This window comes from Limulus polyphemus, unplaced genomic scaffold, assembly GCF_000517525.1.
Source record: "Limulus polyphemus unplaced genomic scaffold, Limulus_polyphemus-2.1.2 Scaffold1516, whole genome shotgun sequence".
In the NCBI taxonomy this organism is placed as follows: Eukaryota; Metazoa; Arthropoda; class Merostomata; order Xiphosura; family Limulidae; genus Limulus; species Limulus polyphemus.
In genome coordinates this window covers 43,154-52,876 of record NW_013667126.1, presented here as the reverse complement: position 1 = coordinate 52,876, position 9,723 = coordinate 43,154, and positions in this window count along the sequence as shown.

The window sequence follows — 9,723 nt, the reverse complement described above, 5'->3', positions numbered from 1 at the left end:
AAAATTGTATAGTCTGAAGTGAAGAAAATGTCATATGGTTAATAAAATTGTGTTTTATATTGTTTTCATGCTACTTGAGTAAAAGATGAACAGAAAGATAATGAACGAATGTTCCGCTATATATATTTTATTCCGACACAAGAAAATAGTTTCAGAATTTGAAGTACTGGAGTGGCAACGTCTCTTCATCACAATTTGTGGTGACAATTTTTGCCATTAGGCGGTATTGTTGTTATATTTTGATTGATGTGCACACCAAGAACATTAATTTAGATGAGACTATAATTCGAGAAGAGGTAACTTGCACTATATATAGCTTTGCGGTAATTGAATTTTCATGAATTACGAGAATTTCAATGAACAGGGACACAGAATGAATTAAGGAGTTTCAATGAGTAAGACTTCAAAAGTCAGAGCCAATCAAAATCGGAGTATTTTCACGTAATCACATTTTGCCTAAATTCCATTGCAACTGATAAATAACTTAAGAACTGCTTTTGAGAAATAATAAGACGATAAATCTATAGGTATACAAATAATTATTATCTATCATCTTACCATGCTTTTAATATCGTTGGAGCAGAGAAAGCAATAATTCCCTTATCCATAATTCACTTCCTGTAAGAATTGTATATCATATATATCAGGCTAAAAATTAACAAGTGCATTAAAGCTAGCATTTGTTTGGAAAATAATTCTTTATAAAAAGTATTTTTCTTATTCGTTAATAATCAATTTATATAAATACAATACAGTAGCACCGTTGTTTATATACTGGAAAGATAAGTCCAAAATCGATGTAATTGAAAAAGTTAGTTGGAGTACGTTTGAGAATACCATATTATCTTTTGAGATTAGACAAATAGAAGATGTATTTTTGTACACAAATAATTATTTTCTTTTCGTGGCAAATTATCGCTTATTATGTTTATAAGACTGACTGCAAGGTAAATTAAATAAGGTTATTTTTAAACTTCAACCAGAGTAGTTTGTAGTTAGAAATTACGGGGCCAAATTCAATCAGCAAAATCATACCATTTGCGTTGATGTAGTTTATACGGGGAAAAAAAACTAACATAAGATATCTTGGCTTTCGTAGCTAATTTTAGAATACAATCAACAGTTTCGGATACCTTAGACTTAACTCTTCACAAAAAGAGAAATGTATATCTCTACCTAAGAAACACGCAACACAGGAACACTACACAAATAATATTACATCTAAATGAGTAAAATGGTGGCGCCTATTATATGAATAAACATTGACGTTAACATATAATAATACAGGAAAATGAGATTAAATTCGAATTATGTATCCAATACAAATTAAGAAAGTAATTTTTGCTGAGCCACTTTTGATCAAAATGGCTCTATATAAAATACATATACATAAACATAAACGAATTCTTTCCCCAGTGGTAGATAGGAGGGATGCAGAAGTGACCACTAATATTGGTTAAATTTGGTTTTAGTAAGAGACGTGCTAGTTGTTATCCTTCAATGCTGGCCACTCTCTCCTGGGCTTGAGGATTTCTATTATATTTTTTATCCCAGTTCAAAATTCCTTAGTTTGAATACCAACAACATGATCCAGGTAAATTTAGTAAGTGCACTAAAAGAATAAAGCATATGTGACACTCTCTGCTAGTTGCCTCCATGTTTTCTCCTTCTGTTGTCTAAGTAACCTCAATCTTTAATCAGGCAGGCTTTTCTTCTGGTCCTTGGATAATATTTGGACAAATGGCAAAACCATACTGGTTAAAATGCATTATTCACAGAGCACCTGTCTTATTCATGCAGGAAACACACTTAACTATTCGCTTGACAATATATATATATATATGTTGATTATTTTAAAAGTATGTTGTAACAGTAAGAATGATATTCTGTTTCTTTGCTTCTTGGTGTCTGAGTACCTCCAGTTATTGCCCTAGTGTTCAAATTGGCATAGCCACAAGCTCTTGGGGTAATCTTGATGTTTTACTATTTCCTCGTAAACACTCTTGTCTTGTGTAACAACCCTGTTACGTTTAAGTGGATCTATGTTGATGATGTTCTTGTGCTTGGTCACACATTCAAGATTGTGACTGAGGATCTGAGAATAATATTTCAGCACATAGATAAATCAGGATTGAAACTGAAATCTGGGAATTGCTTGCATATGTGTACAGAAGTGAAGTTTCCAGTAACATTATTAGAAAAATGGAATCTATGTTGGTATGACTAAGACAACCATGGTGACAGATTGGCCTCAACATGTGACCAAGTTAGAAGTCTGCAGTTTCTTTGGTTTTACATCACATTACCGAAATTTTCTGTCAAATTACCTCAAGATAGCAACACAATTATCTGCTTTTCAAGAAAAACGAGACTTAGGTTGGATGGAGTGAGAATGTCTAAGCATTCCGATCCCTAAAGCTTGCTTTATTTGGTGCTTCAATGCTAGCCTGTCCATGATAATACAGTAAGTTCCAGTTAGACACTGACACCAACGACAATGTAATCAGAGTGGTGTTATTGTAATTACAGAATGAAATGGAATGTGTAATCACATATACTAGTCACATGCTTATAGCTCCTGAGCACAGGTATTAAATGTGGAAGAAACAACTACTTGAATTTGTGGTATTCGTGAAAGATTATCACCACTACTTGTATGGTAGGAGGTTCACCATTTGGGTGTAAAACACTTCACTGAAGTGACTAATGAACTTTAAAACAACATAAGTTATAATACCACATTCGATAATAATGTTACAAGGATATTACTTTGTCGTAATGCATTGCACAATTCTGCAACACGTAAACTTGGATAAATGATCTTGCTGCATGATGAGACCTTAGCCATCTCTGTTATATCAAACGCAAACAATGAAGTAGGAGCTTCTGCTGGAAAATAGACAATAAACACTTGAGGAGCTCCAGGAAGAGAAACTGTGGGATTTGACCTAGCATGGGCACTCCTTGTAATGCATAAGGTAAAGCTCAACTAGTACCAATAAAGGAGAAAAACACAGATGCACGTAAACTGCGGCACTATCATGCTTCTTTACAAGTGCTGAAAAGTATTCTATAACTTCACTATAAACCACTGAGACTTTGCTGTAGTTAGTTGTTCAGACACAAAATTCTAGGGCACCAATGTTGTACTAACATTCAGTGGTGGTTCTTCTGACAGTATTTGAATTGGATATAGTGTGAATACTGTATAGTGTGTGCCACCTATAAAGAGAACTGGCAAACACAGAATAAATTCCAACAAAGATACCACTGGTCCACTGGGACGTAACTGGTATATATTCACCACTGTCAACTACTTTATGAAAAGGGCTGAGGCTTATCCATTGGATAATACATCGGCACAGTCTATTGCTGATGTATTGGCAGAGAATTTGGTAGTACGTTTTGGAGTACCAGAATAAATTCATAAAGATAAGGTAGTCATTTTTAACAGACAACTGTTGGTTGAGGTGTGTAAAGTGTTAGGTATGGGTATCACCTCTAGTCTGATGGTTCAGCAGAATGGGTGATATAGACTACCATGTTTGCTAATCTCAGCTTAACTGACTAAGACTTGTCATATGTGATGATAGTATACAGAGAAACTAGGCAGAGATCTACAAGATTTTTGCTGCATAGGCTTTTCACGTGAATGTCTCTGACAAGAGCTGGAAAATGCCTCTTGAAGATAAAAGAAGTTCTATGACAAGATGGTAAAAGAGTGAAATGTGTCCAGTGTGGAAATTGGATACGACTGTAGTATATACTGGCAGCATAGTAGCAAGTTGAGTCCAGCTGGACTGGACTGTACTTTATACTCCGACAAATTAGTCCATTAACATACAAGTTATAGCAGATGTGAGGCAGGCAAAATAAATTGCATCTGTACATCACAGGTGAACCTTTGTTATACTTTGACCAGGAATCTAAAGATATGATCAACATATCTAGAGTCATACTGACTCACCCAACTAGGAAAAAAGGCAAAAACACCTATTTGGTGGTCCAAGATGTGCCAAATGAGAAGTCACTAGAGTTAATAGCAAAAGCCAACTCTGACAGTTGTCTCGGCTGCAGACATAAGCCTCTCCATCGATATGGATAGGAGTGATTTACTCCATGAGCTAGGATAGCTGTTAGATCCAGAAACCAATGAATGAAAAATAGTAGTATTCGTTGTTTCCTGAGCTATTTTGAGATATTGTAAAATACAATGTATGTACTACATTGTAGGACTACTACTCATTCCACAACTTGTTATATATGTGATGATAGTATATAGAGAAACTAAACAGAGGTCTACAGAATTTTGGCTGTATAGGCTTTCCACGTGAGTGTCTCTGGCAAGAGCTGCGAAATGCCTCTTGAAGATAAAAGAAGTTCTACGACAACATGGTAAAAGAATGAAATGTGTCCAGTGTGGAAATTGGATATGACTGTAGTATATACTGGTAGCATAGTAGCAAGTTGAGTCCAGCTGGACTGGACTGTACTTTATACTCTGACAAATTAGTCCATTAACATAGAAATTAAAGCAAGTTTTTGGTCAAGAAATGAATGACTGAAATAGCTTTGCAACCCTTTCTTTCCAAGTTCTCAGATGGTATTTTACTGTATGATGTAAACTCAACATTTTTATGTTTACCACTGTGAAATTCAGTGAAATTTCTGATATGAAACATCATTTATTTTAACAGAATCACTTCCATGATCTAGCTGAATTATATATATTCTATGGAGCATGAAATCCTATACTTGCTAGATTCTCACCTGTGTACCTAGAAAATAGACCATTCTACAAACAGCTATGGAGTTCTATTTTGAGATAGAATTGAAACAGCACGAATATTAATCTTAGCTTATAAGACTTTTAGCTGAAAAGTCTTAATTATCTGTTATGAACTACTAGAGTACTTGAGAATGTGTAATGACAGTACATGTATATAGCAATATATGTATCTAAATAAATATTTTTGTATTATCTTACACACATATAAGAACGAAAAAGTCATTCATGAGTGTTGTATAACATGAATAAATCAGTTACACAAAGAACACAACAGTAAGTAACAAAGGCCTGGACACAAAGAATTTGATCTCGACATTCGTAATTCTTGAGTATGAGTATAGTGCATCTGTTATTTTCGTTTTGTTGAAATGTGGCCAGATTCCTGAGCCAGTACCTATTTGAGTGTGGAGCTCCCAGACCCCGAGAACTTAATGCAACCACTCTCATAATGAACAACTCAGTGTAACAAATATAGGCCAGTTCGTGAGAAATTTGCATTGAGGCCATACATGTTTGTGGTCGACACCAAACAAGTCTATCTCCCATGTTAAAGGAATTGAACAAATGAAGATCTAGTATCTGGCAAATCATTGCCTGGAACCACTGTTCTCAGGTCCTGCTGCTACAATGTCTGATCTTTAGTCTGGATAGTCCCACACTCAATTCATTCAAGCATCTGGTGATAGAGTAGATGGCAGGCTGATGCAGAAGTGTAGGTGAGTTGTGCTAATGTTTTGAACCGACGGAAAGATCAAGCCATTCAGAAGCAAGGTCCAACAAAGAACTTTGATGCCTTCACCAATGATCTGAGCCACCTGTATGAAGAGGCATACCCCATAATGGTAGCAGTTGAACATACTTCTGAGCAAGCTTATCAGAAGACTTTCGAGTGAGTTGATGAAGCACCACTTGAGAGTACAAGACATTAATACTCTAACTGACGTGATATATAGATCAATGAGGTTCTGATAAGTTACTGGAAAAGAGGAAGCTGATGACAGCAGCCATCACCATACCTCCAAGTACAAGCTGATCCACATAAACCAGTGCATCTCATTAAGTTTGGGCTCTGAAGAGGATACAGCCACAAATGGCACAACCATGCTGGTTCCCAACCAACTGACAGGGCTGTCTAGGCCATCCCTTGATGTTTGTGCCACAATAGGTATAGCTATGTACTTCATCAAGACATTGTTTATGGTGTAAGGATACAATCTTGTGATACCATTGCAGACTTAAGGGCATTTTGATGTGAATTGCCCACATCTTATCTGGTAGTAAAATAGATTGATATATCCATCCAGACCAACTGCTCAACTCATGCAAAATGGCTGATAGCACACAGCTGTTGCTGTTGTATCTCAAGCTCTAGAAAATTAATGGAGCCTGAATCAAGTGTGGCCATTGACTTAGGAGACCATGACAACCCATTTGTGGCAAAGGGTGTGGTGGCCAGCCCAACTATTTCAAGGTTGGGTGGTGGTCAGTATGTCTTGCACGAATGCCCAGTATAATGATGGAGTTGCTCAGAAATACAGGAGCTGCAAGAACTCTAATAGATACCAGTGTGTATCAGGTGCTCTGAGTTAAGTAAACAAGTAAGACTGGTGCTCAAGCCAATAGACACCCACATCATTCTAGTGAACCATGGCAGACTAGATGTCATTATAGAGGTATATCTACAACAATACTTGTATCCCAGAAACCACAGTACAAAGACTGTCATCACGTGCCTAGAATATGAGATTGGCATACCGGGTATGGACATACAACAAAACTCTCTGCCAACTTTACCAGTGGAGCGAGAAATCCATTCAATGTCATTCCAAACCTGAACGGGGACAGTGGGCTGCTCATACATAACTAGCAGAGGGAACAACAGTACCTCTGTGTATGCAAGTGGTGTGATAAGGTTTACTTTGGACCAGATCGAGTGCATTGATGCCATGCACCTGGCTATCAAACCAATACATGAGACATACTATCTTCTGTACAGAATGCATCCATTAGTAACAGCAATTGTAATATATCTGCCATGGAATGAATTGTGTCCAATTGTTGATATCTGTAATTAGGAACAATTGGCTATCTAGCTTCCACTGGAATGGTCATAGACATGGCAAGCAAGTTGAAGGTTGCTGACACTAGCTGTAACACTAGGATTGTTTCAATCTCACCGTATCCAAAAACAAATACTCTTCTCCCAGCCAACCTGATATCATAAGTTGGTGATTGCAAGCAATATAGATTGAACTTAGTGCCAGTGTCTCATCAACCTACTAGCTAACTATGCCAATGTATTTATTGGGCCTGATAGTCGATTAGATAGAACTACAATCACACACCACCATATTAAAACAGGTCATGAGAGGTCAAGTAAATAATTACATTGCTTGCTTCCTTTAGAACAATAGGGATATAACCAGTGCTGAGATAATATGGATGTTAATGGACAGAATCATACATTCTTCCAAAATTGTGTGGTCGTATCTGGCTATGATTATCAATAAGAGGGATGGTAGCAACAGGCTCTGTGATGATTTCCACAAACTAAGTGCTATACCACACATTAACAACTTTCTGTTGCTGTAAACAAAAGAATGTAAAATGCATTGGAAGGTGTTCAATGATTTATCACTCTATATCTGGCCTCTGTATACTGGCTACTTGAAATAGATGAAGAGAGCGAAACTGAGACTAATATCAGCACTGTGGTTTGTTTGAGTTCTAAGTCATGCCCTTTGGCCTTGTAACACTCCCTCTATTTTTACAGGCTAATGGAGCTTACACTGCAATGGAAAAGATACCTGGTGTATGTGGATGAAGTTTTGATATGATTGAAAGTTTGAAACCTGTCCATGGTTTTACAGCAGGTAAAGACTGCAAGATTAAAGTTTCATAGCCAATTTCTCCAAGAACGTGGAACCAATGTTCACTATCACTAAAGCAGTTGCAGATTTAAGTATAAGCATGCACCTCTCTTCTTAATTAAAAGAAGCTTTGGTGGAAGCATTCATCTTAACATATCCAAAACAAATGCTAACAATAGTGGAGTCAGAGCAGCGCTGTTACAGTTAAAATATGGGGCAGAATGAGTGGTCACATGCAAGTCTTACACTCACCACTTTTGAATGCAGATATTGCATAACATAGGAAAAACTGTTCGCAGTTGTAGAATTCATGAAGTACCATAGATAAAATACAGTACTTGCACAGCAGGCAATTCAATCTCATGGTGGACCATGGATTACTCAAATCGCTCATCAACCCTCAAAATCTGGAAGGGATGGTCATACTTTGGATCACAATGTTGCAGGAGTTTGTAATGATAATAATGTTCTGTGGTAGTCTAGCACATAGATGCAAGTAGGCTCTCACAACACAGTGAGATCATGCCCTTTCATTAAATGTCTTGATCTGGGACACCAAGTTGATAAAGAACCTATTTCCACTGTCAAGGCCACCCAGTAGGTAGCGTTACAGGTGATTGAATGCCAAAACTCACCCTTCAGGAGCTCCTGAAAGAGCAACTGAGAGATCCAGAATCGTATGGGTGCTTCTTAACATGAAGTAAGAGAACACATATCAAGCACAGTATGGGGAATTAAGTGCAGGCATGCACATTTCTATGGTATTTGTACAAGTATATGTACACTGTGGCATGTTATATTCCTATTATTAACCACTGAGACAAGTAAATCAACTTGTGCTGTAGATAGTGATACTTTTTCCCCAGCAGGAGCAGATTTTCCAAACCCTACATAATAAAAGGATTGGAGTTCATCAGGGCATTACCCAAACTAGTGCTAACATCTGGCGATGGTTTTACTGGCTGGTTGGAATAATGGCGTTAAGTGATGGTGCCAGCATTGTATCATGTGTAAAAGAAAACCTCAGCAAAGATTTGTTGGTTCTCTCTTCTAGAGATTCATTTCCTTCATACCAGTCCTGGGCTGTGTTGGTTCGACACCATACATTAGCGGAGTTAGTGTGCAGGGTTACAAGATAGTTGTGATTTATGATGACCACAGAAGGTTTTGGTCAAACTCTAGACCCGAGAATGCTTTTGTCGACTCTTTTTAGAAGGTAATAGGGATCATATTCTTTTTCAGGTTACGTATGAACACATGTAAGCATAAGCAAAGGTTTATTTTGGGCATTTTCAACACTTTATCCTAATAATTTTCCAGAATGAAGAATTTTTGCGACTTAGTAATTACAATTGTAACCTACACTTTTTTACTGGGTTTTTCTGACAGTTGGAGTCCTTTTGACCTTATATGTTCAATCTTTAAAATCATGTTCTTAACCCTTCTACCTATCTTTTCTTAAAACCTACCAGATGGAAGGATCTAAAGTGAGAAACTTTATTTTTGAATTTAGTGATACTATAGAGTTCCTAGCAGTACCTTTAATGCCTGGGGTTGACCTTACATTTTTATCTTTTTTTTAAGCCGATGAATAAAGACGTATTGCTTGACAATTCATCCAACATAGAAGCTCTGGGGCAATGATTGTGGGGTCGGCCTTCCAGACTCTTATGCATCAAAGGTTACTACCAGGCGCCTTACTATGAGTTGTCCCAACTACTGAATCCAGTACACCAGCTGTTCAGCCTGTACGAACTTTTCTGGAACAGCCACCCGAAATGTGAAGGAATAGGAAAAATCTAAAAGATCCAAGAAGTCTAAGAACAGCACACCAGAGGACTAGGATAATAAATACCTATGCCTTATTGGAGGATGTTTTGTGGAGAAGGAAAATATGCACCTCTGGCAGAACCATCACATCATGCACATGGCAAGACTTTCCAGTAGCTAAGAAATCAGCGATATTTCACATGAATCTGTCTACTTCAATGATGGTGATGACTCCAAGGGAGATACTCATATTTTTCAGTCTCATTATACTGTTGTTTATGTTTGTTATATACA